General features: G+C 37.8%; 1 pseudogene; it reads right to left on the reverse strand.

The window, feature by feature from the left end:
• Positions 1-4,028: 4,028 nt before the first annotated feature.
• LOC140752722 (uncharacterized) lies at positions 4,029-14,689 on the reverse strand (annotated as a pseudogene).
• Between the last annotated feature and the right edge of the window lies 1 nt (position 14,690).

Raw genomic sequence — 14,690 nt, forward strand, 5'->3', positions numbered from 1 at the left:
CCCGGTTGAGCTGGAGTCCCATCATCTCCCCCGTCCTCGCCACAGCGTCGATTGCCGCCTGCATCCCCACCTTCGAGCCTGCAAGCAGGACTAGGTCGTCAGCATAGGCCAGAGCCGAGACTCGCTCCCCTTCCAGCCTATAACCAACTTCCTTCGGCAGTGATGCCAGAACGACGTCGAGCGCCAAGTTGAAGAGCAAGGGGGACAACGGATCCCCTTGACGGACCCCTCTGCCTACCACTACAGGCTCGCTGCGGTCGTTACCCACGGCTAAGGTGGTCTGTGCCGTGTCGTACAAACGCGCGATATAATCGCAGAAGGCCCCAGGCAGGCCCTTCTCCCTCAGGACGCTGACCAGCGCCGCATGCGACACTGTGTCGAACGCATTCGCGAAGTCGAGCACTGCGATGTGGCACTCCCGCAATTTCTTCCTGCAGTCCCCCAGCACAGCGTCCAGCACAGCCGAATTCTCGAGTGTGCCGTCGGCGCGAACGAATCCGCGCTGTCGTGCATCCGGGGGGCAAAAAGCCTCCAGCCTTCGCGCCAGGAGAGCATGCATATGCCGAAGTGGTACCGACGCGAGTGTTGCCGCAGTGGCAAAGGAATCTCGCCTCTACTCATCCAGGAGTTGAATATTTCCGCCTGAGTCTTTGCTGGAACTGTACGCCAGTCCTCCGGACGTATACCGTCCGGCCCTGGCGCCGATCTCAGGTCGATTTTGGCCTCCTTCACCTCCTCTTCCGAGAAGGGAGACCACAGCTTCGTCATCGCCAGACGATCCAGTGTACCCCCGTGCTGCCCGTCGCGCCTTACGGCCCTCAGGGCTTCCGGTGTGGGCCCCGAGGCGTCCGACACCTTCTCTAGAATCGGTCGCCAAAAGGCTTCCAACTCGTCGAGTCGGTGCCGGACACCCCGACACTGTCCATCCAGGACTTCAGCTGCTGCGCGACCCGGATACTTCCGAAACAGCTCCTGCACCCTGACGTACTCCATTCTCCTCCTCCGTTTGGATGTCATCTTGACTTCCGTGTCTTTCCGTGTAAAACCAAGGGCTTTACGCCTTCTAGACGTCACGGATCCCCGCGTCATCCGCTCTGTCGCCCTCGCAAGGAGGTCTTCGACTACGGAAACACAGGTAGACCGAACATCTAGCCGCTGGTCAGCTACTAGCAGCGCATCTTCGGGGCCGCTCATTGGCCGGACTTCGGCAACCACCTCTTCCGGAGGTCCCTCAGCTACATCTTCATCGACCTGCTCCGTTCTATTTCTTTCTGGTGTGGGAGGTGAACCCATAAGGAGTTTAGCGACCATCTCTTTGTATTTCTCCTTCCTCCTCACACCTTTAATGGCCTCAAAAGTGCGTCCCAAATTGGGCAAGGCTTTTGCTAGGTCAATGTTGATGTTGCCGGATCCCTCCCGAGTGAGGCGGGCCTCAGTGCTCGCCAAGAGCTCCAGCTCCTCGTCGCGCCACCTTCGCTTCACCTGCGGAGGCGCGGATTTTGCGTTAGCCATTACAGGGTGGGCACGTCGGACGTGAACTCCCAACCCCGTCTTAGTGGCGAAGGATCGCCCACATCCGTCACATCCATAACCGGACGACATCCCAGGGCCATCAGAGACCCCGGGCTGAACGCCCGGAAGAGAATTGGCAACCCGTCCCGGCTCCTGTGGAAGACCGAGAGATTGCCTTATTTCTTTAAGACTTTTGGGTGCAATTTCTCATACCTCGTTGCGGCGGGCAGCAAACCCACCGCTGAGGTTCGCCCTCTGCTTTCATTACGCCCCATCCGAAGATAGCAAATAGGCTTGGTATCGTAAACGATACCCTACGGGGCTACTCAAGGACCTCCCCCTGAGTTTCACCTAGGTCACGTCCCAGATCGTAAGGACGCTGCACACCACAAGGGGACCTAGGGACAAGCCTGATTGCGTTCGCCGCAGCTTCACGTCACCACTCAGAACCACCACCGCGACCGCAACGGAAACGTGCAATCTCCACAAGAGGAAGCATCCTGGAGAACTAATATAGCGCGTTCGGATGCAAACCCCCCCCCCCCCTCCTCCCTTGTTAGCTTTGGCAGCGGCGCCGCGTGCAGGCCAAGGGTAGGAGTTGAGCCCAGCTCAACGAAGGCTCCATTGACAGTTTTTGGTCGAGTGTTTGGCAACAATTTCTCACTCTTTTATGCCAGAGAACGAATTGTTCGTGTCTTGTCCAGCTACCAGAAACTGTGAGCAACTGATCGTGCTCCGACCGTTAGGCCCGGCCACAAGGACCGTTAAGAGAGTCATAGTTACTCCCGCCTAAAAAATAATTTTCTGAAATAAAAAGTAACGTACGTACTAAACAAAAGAAAAGAAAGGTCCATCTAATCAGGAAATTTTAAAATCAAATTCAAATGTTTCTGGACTCCAATCAGGTACTTGAGATTGAAGCATATTAAACATAATTTCATATGGTTGTTGGTGTTTATGGCTCATAAGAACATAAACAAGTGGTATAATATTTATGTGTTTTTGTGTACTGCCCAAATCTCCATGAATTGTGTATAATTGATGGAAGGGCTTTGTACAGATCCAGAACGTTCCATCCCCAAGGAATGATTTTAACTCTTTCAAATAAAGTCGAGCAGATTCTGAACAGAATGCTATTATTAACCCGGTTGCAGACCGAAAACTAAGCTATGCCAAGGCTAAACTAAGCTATGCCAAGCAAGCTAGGCTAAGCTAAGCTAGAAATAAATAGCGTGCACACCAACAGCTAAGCCAAAGCTCAGTCAGTGTTGCGTAGTTCAATTAGACGGACGTCGCTCGCCATGAATATAATCGATGAAGAAAGTTCCGATGATGAATACGTTACACATAGAAAAAGAAGATTAATACTGACTTATTATTATTTAAGAAAAAGACGTTCCAGATCTTGGATATGTCAACACATTCAATCTCGGCACACAAGTGGAGAGTTTAGAACTTTATTTTATGAGTTAGATGATGAACATTTTCAGTTATATTATCGTGTTACAAGAGTTCAGTTTTATGATTTGTTATCATTGATTATCGGAGATATTACTAAACAAGATACTAACTATCGGAAGGCTATAACGCCAGAAGAAAGATTAGCTATTTGTTTGAGGTAAGCAAAACAATTTTAATTAAAACAATTTTTTATTGGTAAATGACAAAAGGTTACATTACAAATTCTCTAAGCTATCGTTTTGAGCTGGTGTCGAGAAGCTAGATGATGATGAGTACCCATATCGATAAGTCTGCCTAGACAAATAACTTTCATAATTTTCCTCTGCTTCGTTTACAATTTGAAAAAGCTTTTTTTTAACATCTCTTTGTATCCAATCGGGAAGATTTTTAGTTGACTCGCACATACTGTCAAAAAACAAATTTAACGGATGTTTGTGTTTCTCCGCCTCTTTCGCCTCCTCAGCCTTCCGTTTCTCTCTTTGCTCACATCGTTTCATAAAATCGTTATCGACATCCTGAAGTAAGTCGCGTAATGATGAGTCATCGCCAACTTTTCTTTTTTTTTATCCTTGGTGCTTCGGAAGTGTTTTCATCATCATCATTCGGAATTTCTTCGAAAATCTCAGTACTTCGATTATGGGTTGATGTACTGGCCAATGTATTTTTATTATTAATTGATACGTTACCGGTTCTCTTACGGTTTTTCATGTGGGGTAAAAGAAATTCGAGTAACTCGGCATATTTCCAGTTATTTGTCGGAGAAACAGCCTGACCACTTGTATAATACCCGGCACGAGTCGTGAGCACAGGTGGGCAGTAGTGGGGGTAAGCTCGCGCATGTACACTTTTGGCCAAATTTATTCAGTACCGTTTTTTACCAAAATGATTGATAGGTATATTTATACAAACTAATTAAAATATTAGTGGTACTTGAAATTTTACTTTGATAGAGTAATGTTGTAGGCCTTCGTGAATAAAATATAATAATCCCAACTCAATAAAACAATATAATCTGAGTATAACTGTTTTTCTTTATTTTTCAAATTTAAATCGCCTCAATCTGAAGGAATAGGTAATATGCCTTCCATAAAACTAGACGCTGCGTTGGTGCTGGTAGGGGCCACTGGCTCATTAATCTCCTCAACATCGTCACTGTCCTCATCCTCCGAATTGGTCTCGGAGTCATCGTCACCAACGTGAATGATAAATTCTTCTGTCATTGCATCCACTATGTGATCGCTTTTTATATATTCCTTCTCATTTTCCTTTACTTTTTGACATAATTTTGTCCATTCATTAGCTCCCATTAAATTTACTTTTTCCTTAACAAGACCCGTTACGTGGCTAACGTTCCAGGTCACATTCTTACTGCCGACATAGCCTTTTATTGCAGCCCATGCCATCTCAATGGGATTGAGGTCTGGGTGGTATGGAGGTAATCGTATCACATCGTGGCCGTGTTCAGCCATAATCTTATCAATATTAAATGTCTTGTATTGATCTTTATTATTTTTTATTAAATGATGTAGTTGGGGCTTCAGCATTCTTTCTTCGTGTTGAATCCCTTTTTCCCAGCATCTCAGACTTCCTGGCATTTGAACTTGGTGCAGGGTCATACTGTTTGTTGTGGTAGGATGCATTATTTATTTATTTATTTATTTATTTATTAGGTTTGCCAATGGTTACATCACATACAATAATAACAACACATGTATCTTAAGCCAATTCAAAATGAGTATGTGTATACCTTTTAAGGCAAACACAGCATGCACAATTTATTTATAGAATTAAAGTTTCAATGTTTTAAATGATTCAGTCGGTTTTAAAAGTTATACACTTCTTAAAAGCATTGATTGTGAGATGGTTTATATCCAAAGACCCATCGCACCCATTCAACAGCTTACAAAGGCGCGGAATTGCAGAATTTGATCCAAAAACTGTTTTACGAAACGGAACACAAAGAGGTTTTAGGCACTTTCTATAACTTCGGGGTACATTAAAATAAATTTTTTGTAGTAGGTTAGGGGCGTTAGGGCAATCTATGTTGTTTCTTAATAATTAGAACAGAAAAGTTAAATCCAATTTGTTTCGACGATTTTCCAAAGATGTCATATTAAAATACAGGAGTCGCTTATTATAAGATGAAATTTTTTTTGCTAAACCGACAGAGTAGGATAAGTGCCACATAAATCTTTTCTGTACCCGTTCCATCCTGAGAATATGTGTTGCATAATGAGGACGCCAAACAATTGAACTGTATTCCAATATACTTCGAACTAGAGAATTGTATATAATTATTTTGGTTTTTGGATTAGTAAATATTTTTACGTTGCGAATAACAAATCCGAGCATTTTAGTAGCTTTGCGTATGATACTATCTATATGACCATTAAAAGTCAGCTTGTTGTCTAAAATAATTCCTAGATATTTAATATCGTTAACCTCATCAAGTTTGATTCCATGAATGCAGTAAAAAGTTGGTATTGTTCGCAATTTGCGTGTGAATTTAATATGAATACATTTACTAGAGTTAAGGTTCATTCTATTAGCTTTGCACCAGTCAGATAAACTGTCTAAATCAGATTGCAGCTTTCCTTGATCTGATACCGATTTAATGGTTCTTAAGAACTTTAAATCATCCGCGTAAAGAAAAGGTGTGGAATGTCGGAAACAATGTGTAATATCATTAATGAATATGTTAAATAACAAGGGTCCCAAATGAGACCCTTGTGGAACTCCAGTACTCACTTTAAAACAAACTGATTTATACCCATTAATCACAACATAGCACGAACGATTGTTCAAATATGATTCCAGCCAATATACAGGGTGTTTTTTCAAAGGGTACCCAAATTTTTTTACCATATTCTAGACATCAATAATGTTTTGTACAAAATGTCAAAACTTTAAAATCCCTTTTAATTATTTAATTACATTAATTCTAAGTTATTCCAAATTCTGCGTACATTATGGACAACCATTGCATAGTACGCGCAGTCATTGATAATGACACTAGCACTAACGCACACAAACTCGTAATACAAGTATGCCGACGCGCGGTTCTTCATTGAGACTGACACGCACACAAGGCCTTAGGACCATAATTAACAAATACACACTACCCACATTACGACTTTATTGTTTTGAAACGAATGTGCATGTTTAATTTTTATGGGGTATTAAAAAAAATTGTAATCAACTATTTACAACAAATTAACTTACCTAATTACATAATTATAGAACTTTCTTTAAGTCCCTTTGTAAAACACACTGGTATTTACATTGTCTACATGTCACTGGTATTTCAAAAACTGTTCAAAGTGGAGTCCATTTCTCTCAATACAAAGCTGAGCACGCTTTCTTAAATTGTTTTTTAACATTATTTGTGGCTGAACACTTTTCACTTCACTAAAAGCTGTAATTATTTTATTGCGTAGGTCCTCATAACTCTGCACTTCCTTAACGTAAACAAGTCTTTAATTGCTCCCCATAAATAAAAGTCTAACGGAGCTAACGGAGTCTAACGGAGCTGCTAAAATCGTCCTCGTATTAGGTACTCTTAAGTTATTTCCATGCATTTGTTGTAAACGCGGTAAAGAGTTACTTTCATAAAGTCTTTGCGCACCATGTAAACTTTCACCATTTAAAATGTAGCACCGTACCATCTCATAATACTCGCGGTTCGTATAACTTATTTGATTTTGTGCCGCCATTTTCACTCATAAAAAATAGCAAACGCATTCGAAAATCGGTCACGGTCGACTGGCCGGCGGGCGGCGGTTGCGCATCACAGGTGTCTGCGAGGGCGAGGGGGAAAGGGGTTGTGCGAAACTAGGCGATCGCTAGCCGAATATTACCGATATCTCCCTGCATAGTTTTTATGTTTGTGTGCGAGCGCTCAGAGTAGTGTGTGATAATAAATAGCAGAACTTATGAATGAAAGTTTTCGTTGTTGAAATCATGTCCATGAGTTCTGTATTTAGGGGATAAAATGGTTCAATATTTCTTAATATTTTTTTAATTTTTTTATTTAAAAAATCGGTTATATTACCGCTTCTGAACCATCTGTGTCAATTTGGGTACCCTTTGAAAAAACACCCTGTATAAGTGATCCAGAGAAACCATACATTTTAAGCTTTTGTATAAGTATATTATGAGGAACCCGATCGAAAGCTTTGGTAAAATCTGTATATACTACATCAACTTGACAATGAGCATCCAGCGATTCTGTTAATGATTCAACAAAAGTAACCATGTTAGTTGTAGTAGACCGACCGCCTACAAAGCCATGTTGATGGTTAGTGAGATATTTTTTAAAGTGATTTAGAATATAGGGATATACTAGGGATTCAAATACTTTTGCGAATGTAGATAATATAGAAATAGGCCGGTAATTATCAACAAGACTGTCATCACCATTTTTCAGAATCGGTACAATTTTCGCTAGTTTCCACATCACTGGAAAAATACCTTGTCGCAAAGATTCATTAAAAATAATCAGTAGCGGTTGGGATAAGCTTTTCGCACATTCAACAATGAGTGATACAGGAATTTCATCTGGACCTTTACCCTTATTTCTGTCAAGTGATTTTAATTTTTTAACAATATTATCATTCGATAGTATCAGAGAGGAAAAGTTATCACTACAGTTTAATACATCAAACAAACAAGTAATTAATTAAAAAATCAAAAAACCCGACTGCACTAAAGCTAAAGTCGAATTTCCAAAAACTGTGAAATAGGTGTTTTATTATTTTTATCCAGAAAGCCAAATACATAGTTTCATAGAAGGTATCTGCTTGAAAATCAAAAGATGTTCAAACAATATTATCCTATTTTATCCTCGTAGAGCTCATTTGCGCTATATAAATAACCTATGAGTAAATTTCGAGCACTCTAAAGTCCAGCGGTTTTCCTTTGCGTTTATCTTTATCACAGCAGCACTACTCATTTAGTCAGACAATCATCTCAATATGTTTTATATATGTATATATTATATAATGTATGTTTAATATCTTTTAAGTTCCTTTATTTTGATAGCCTACTCGATAGGTTTGGTATTTTTTTTTAAAACGTGTTACTATTTCGCAAAAAAAATCCACCATTTACGATCTATAAAACATCTATCCGGTGATTATAATACCTCGTTGGGGTAGAATTTCATTATTTTTATCGAACAAGCCTGATACAACATTTTATAGTGTTTGCTTCAAAATTGACGGTTGTTCAAATGAACTTTTAACCCTTATTTTACTCTCTACGGGGCTGATTTTTCGGAAGGGGATGGGGAAGTGTGTTCTTGTTCCTAACCAGAAAGCCAAATACTAAATTTTATAGTAGTTGCTTCAAAATTAAAGGATTTCAAAAAAACTGTTTTTCCCTATTTAACCCTCTTAGGGGCGGAATTTCCAAAAAGCTTTTCTTAGTATTTATTCAAGCTATATAGAGAACTCATGTGCAAAATTTCAGAACTCTAAGTTGAGCGGTTTTGGCTGTACGTTGATTTCTGAAAAATGAAAAAGTCATTTAATTAGTCCGTCAGTCAGCCATCTTGCTGTTTTATATATATACAAATATATTTTTATAGTCTACGTTTAATTTACTTTCATTTCATATCCCACTCGATAGGTTCGGTTAACTTTTTTTTTAAATTTGTTACTATTTCGCGCCAAAAATTCACCCTTTTGGTTTTTTTTTTTCTAATACCTATCTAAGGACACTCGGGTCATTGAGACGAATGTAATGACACATTAACTGTCGAAATTTATCCAGCCGTTTGTAAGATCGGATCAAATAAAGAAAGACAAACATACAAGATACGCGCGAAAAACATAACCCTTCCTTGGCAGTCGGGTAAAAAATTTCCACATATTGCTGATTAAGAAGATGATTTTCGTTGTCAGTAGTTACGGAGGTAAAATGTTTACAAAAAAGGTTATATATATCAGGGGGGCTAGCCAAGTTGACATTCTACAGTCGCTTGCGCTGTAGAAACGCTGTAGAAACGCTAAAATGTATGAAATTATTAATGATCACGTGATCAAAATAGCGAAGTAGAAAAGTCGTAGCCAAGTTACACGATAGAATAGAACGCTAGCGATTCTACAATGCCCATGTCATTGCTTTTTTCCATACAAATGACAACCTTTGACAACCTTTTGACAACCTTTTGATTTTTTTGTCAAATTTGTTAGCGAAGCGTATTCTAAGATAAATGTCATAGTGAGCGATCGCACCGACCCTGTAGAAAACGTAAACGCTAATAAAATGGCGAATTCTGTATCAGCTGTTTGTCACTTCACTACGCGCTATCACTGCATTATAGACTTTAATTACTTTTGATCATTTGAAAATGTATACCTACTTTAAATTTGTTGAAATTTGAATATGGCTCTCTATAACTAGTGTATCCTAAAATATTATAGAAATGAATTGCACAGACGTTTTTCTATTTTAAATTAATATGAACATATAATACAATAGATAAGTAGATAGGATAGAACTTAGAGTTATTCCAGTGCTTAAATAAAAATATTGTCTCAGTTTAACTGTTTTATTGAATCATTATTAATCCTTCTCATAATAACTTTACTTGTAACTAAACAATTTATTTAAATCTTAAAAGAAAAATATAATATTAATATCCGTATCCTTTTTTTTCATTATTATCTCCTGTTTCCCTGCAATCTCCCTGTCTAGGCATAACGCTGGTGGTTATGAGGTTTATTTGTTGAGATGGCATGTATGGTATACACCCAGTGACATACCCATTTATAATTATTGCCTCCTCAGAAGCCGCTCCTACGATGGGAGAAGATCCTGAGTAGCTCTCCTTTTGATGAGCTTAAAAGTGCGGGTGGATTTCATAAGCTCACTAGCAAGCCCATTGGGGTGTCTTTATATGACGAGTATATGATTTTAGTTTATTTGTCACTTCCTCTTTCCCTGTTGTCTTTGCGGCATCAGCTATCATGCGAAGCATTTTCGATTGGAAGCGTTGTGTGATGTCCAAGTTTGAGTTGGATGCGGTTATCCAAAGCTTAGATCCATATGACCATATCGGTTTTAGTATGACTTTGTAGTAGTCAAGTTTGTTGCTGAGAGACATTCGTGCCATGAGCAAGTAAATTTTACGAAGTTGGACGTCCAGATATTTTCTTTTGGTCACATCACAAATTACATGCAATCGCTGTTACTGTCATTAGTAATATCGCTATAAACAATAATTTGTATGCTCTTTGTAAACAATCACCAATCACCATAGTTACCGTTCATAGACATTATTAAGTTTAGTTTTTGCAAATAGTTTTAATTAACAAAATACATGTACTATAAAATATGGTATATTTTTTATGTATATTATGATGTTATATTTTAATATTACTATTAAATAATTAATCATTACCATGTAGGTATTTTGGCTGGTGTAGAAACCAGACGATATTGTATTTGACGGCTCATCGATATTAAATGTGATCGCTAACCATAGACTTATCGTATATGTAGAATGAAACTTGCTAACGAATAGAATAGAAAACGAATAGAATGCAAAGTTTGTAACATGGCTAGCCCCCCAGTTCCTCCTACTGCTGTTGCATTACTGTCACGCATAATGGCTGGGTAATTACTTCGATTGACTCGCTTATTCTTGATAAAAGTCCAAAATTTTTTAGGGTTTATTGTAAGATTGTTCTCAACGTTTCTAATATAATTATTGTAATTTTCAGTAGCAATTCGTTTGCATCGTTTATTAAGTATATGTAAAGAAATTTCATCCATGGGATTATTGTATTTTAAAAAACGTTTTAATAATTTGTTTTTTTCGCGTATACGCTTACGTAAGGCATAAGTAATCCATGGTGGACAGTTATTTTTGCGTGATACCATAAGGGGAACAAACTTATCGATAGCAATTTGTATAATGTCATAAAATCTTGTTACCATACCGTCTATATCGGATTTATCTAAAAATTCTGAGAACTCTTCTTTCCAATCTCTATCAAGGAAAATGTTCATTGATTTGTAGTTCGCTTTTGCAAAATTATATTTATATTTGTTTGAATTATTAGGCTTTAATTTATTATCAGTTGTGCTTGAAACGGATAGCTGAAGCGGAGGGTGCAAAGGGTCAATTTTACAAAGAGCCTCTAAGGATTTAGTAGCGCATACAGATGGAATATTGGTCAATACTAAATCAAGAATTTTGCCAGATTTATTTTTTACATAATTGCACTGTAAGAGATTATTCACGCGACAAAAATCTATCAACAGTTGAGCAGTACTGTTATTACATACTATATTATCGTTTCTATTATCATACCAATTTATACAACTTAAATTGAAATCTCCTATAATATACGTATTAAAGTCATGCAATTCAGTGACTCTGTTACAATTTGATAAAAATGAATCTAATGTGCATTTGTCAAGTGGTGGAGGCAGGTAAACGGCACAAAAAGCATTTTTTTTTACAAAGTTGTTAAAAGGCACTTCGATAATTAACCACAGATCCTCATATATGCTTTCCCAAGAGGGCATACGTTGCGAATTAATATTGTTCTTAACTGCTACCAAGACTCCACCACCATCTGACTTTACATGATATTTCGTAGAGTTTCGATCTCTTCGGTAAACTTTGTACATATCATTAAATAATTCACTATTGACAATATTATCGTTCAACCAGGTTTCACTAAAAACGATTACATCATAATTACATAATGCGATATTACAATAAGTCTCATGAGTCTTTGTCTTTAGACCTCTTACATTTTGGTAATATACATTAAGAGATGAGAATTTTATAATGATAATCCAAAACAGATCCAAACTAAAACAAACAAAGTTATTAAGTAGTTAATTTATCTAAAGTAGAAATATTATTAATAAGTTTAAAGTCTGAATGATCATCCTTCCGCATGAAAACCCGTCCGTTGCGCACCCAGACATATTTGTATCCAAGTTCCTTTGATTTTCTCCTAGCAGCAGCGTGTAATGCCTTATTTGTGGGAGATAGGTGCTCCGACACGTAAATTGACTGTTTTTCACCTTCATAACCAAGGTGATCAGTGTTAAGTTTATTACGCTGGTTGGATTTGTTAAACTTTATCACTGAAGCTAGGAATTCATCTCTTATACGTGGTGAAATAAATTGCACGATAATATTGCGTGGTCTTTGGGACATACGATTAGACTTTGCCACACGAGTACAATTGCTAATATTGTCTTTTGAGATCTTAGCACCAATAACTTCACTTAGTTGCAAAACAATGGCTAATAGGTTTTCTCTTTTATTTTCTGGTACACATTGTATTTCCAAATTATTAGATCGAGCTCTTTGTTCTAAGGAATTAATTTGAGAGGCAAAGTCGTCAAGTGTACATTGCATCCTAGAGTTATTTACACGAAGTTCATTGATGTGTTCCTTGTTAGACTCATGTTCCTTTAAAATGTCCTCGTATTGGCTGTTCATAAAATTCATAGATTCCTTTATTTCCTTCATTTCATTCTTGAGATCCTTCATTTCTGACATTAGAACATTTGAGATGGAATTTCTGATAGATGTAGTGATTTGGTTTAGTTCATCACGAATTACGTCCTTAATAATTTCGCGGACTTCGTCACGCGTAATACATGTTTGAGGAGGGCTACTAACAGGCGGAGAAGAAAGTGCCACTCTTTTTGTACTCCTTTTCGTAATATTTGTTTCATTATAAGTAATACATCGAAGTGGGGTGTTGTCATTATTGCCACTCTTATTAAACTTCGTGACACATTCAGGACATTTCCAACCACTAGTGAAATTTATGTCTTGGTAATTCGAAGCTAATAAACATTCCTTATGAAAAGTTATGTCACATTGAAAACAACAAACTTTGTCTCCATCGTCATTTCCGTTGTTACAACATCCCCAGGAAATAGAATTTAACGACATTGTTTATTTTAACAAGGAGTCCAAGAATTAAAACAATTAAAAAAAAAGAAAAAAAAAAAAAAAAAAAATGAGATAAAATAATAATAATAACAAAGTCACTACGCATAAAAGTTATTGAAAAAAAGGAAATAAAATTAATAAAAAAAAAAAAAAAAAAGGAGATATCAAGATTTGAACCGCGAGTACTCCGAACACTATGGAGACTAATTCCTATGTTGTTTAGTAGACGCTACACTTGCACTGAGGTGTCCGATTGAAAATGTTTATCACTAAGTTATAGCACAGCGATGGAACAAATTGTATAACGTATAAGTGAGGGTAAAGTTTTTAATATTATTTGTCACCGCACCGTCACTGTAACAATCCATATATGTTTTTGGAGATTTTCACTAAGTCCGATGGAATACGATACACTATTTTAGTTCTTTACAACCGTATTTATGATTGTCTGTAATAGTATAACGTTCACTTCAAGCACTTCGCTATACTTTGTTGTGTTAAGTGCTGGAACAGTCAGTATATATTTTTGCTGATTACAACTAAATCACTTCGTTAGTCCGACGCACTGATTAAATAGTTTTGTAGCTTAATTACCACTGAGTGCAATGGTGTAACATTTATTTCAAACACTTGCGTATAACTTTTAAATTATATTAAAACTCGAGAGACTAATAAAAACACGTCCGATAGGAAAGATGACAGATGACAGATGTGATGTTGATTGTGATTATCTACTACCAAAACAGATTTAGGAGGAATGTTTGGGATTAACTGCGTGCGAAGCCATTTTTCATAATTGTCATAGTTCATGTTGTCGTGGTAGTCCCCCGACTTAGTACCTGCTTTAAATGTGAGCAGGGCATTTGGCACAAAACCTGTCTCAGTTCCTGCGTGGACAATCACGATTCGTTGCCCTTTTGATATAGACTTTTTTGGGCCTTTTGTTGTGCCATCTGACCATGCCTGAGACGATGAATGGGACGAATCTACGTATGATTCATCCGTATAAATAATTGTTCTTCCCTCTTCTCGGAATTTTTGCATTTTTTGCAAATATGTTATTCGCTGGAACAAGATAAGTTTCTAGATAAGTATTTTGTTAATCCAAATGAAGTGAATAATATTTACTTTTACGATTTAGTTTATCTTAGCAAGATCTAAGATTTACGATTATTAAAGCTTTAAAAGCAACACCACGTGACTTAAAAAATTAAGATGAATATTATCTAAAAATATGAAATATGAACATTATATATACCTGGAAGCGAATATGGGATTGTTCGATCAAAATTTTCCGGTTATTCTCGGTTTTTCTCCACTTGAAACCCAACATTTTTATTATACGGCGAAGACTGCGCTCAGACCCTTGAAAATTTATATCTGCCCGCAACTTTTGTCGTAGTTTTTCAATGGTGGGCATTTCTTTATTGGTGAGGTGGTAGTTTTGAATACACCTTTTAATAATCCCCTGGTCAAAACTATCCACATCTGTGACAGGGTGTTCTCTTCGTCTTTTCTTTCCTGGTGTTCTGAATACGACCAGAAATTCTGAACTATTGGCTTCTTTAACGATCCGCCGTACAGTTGCTACTGAGGTGTTGGTCGCCTCCGCTGTTTGTTTATAAATTTCCAGCATACTTTTGTCAATCCCTAACTCGGCGTTGTTCTTTATGAAGCAATAAACAGAATAGACCATTTGCCTTGCCTGTCTATTTAAAACGGTATTTTTTACCCTCGGCATTTTTTAAAACCAAAAATTTTTATAAAACCAAAAATTTAAAAA

The sequence above is a fragment of the Epargyreus clarus genome, unplaced genomic scaffold (genome assembly GCF_041222505.1).
Source record: "Epargyreus clarus isolate Ecla_fem2 unplaced genomic scaffold, WU_Ecla_fem_2.2 ptg000025l, whole genome shotgun sequence".
NCBI lineage: Eukaryota > Metazoa > Arthropoda > Insecta > Lepidoptera > Hesperiidae > Epargyreus > Epargyreus clarus.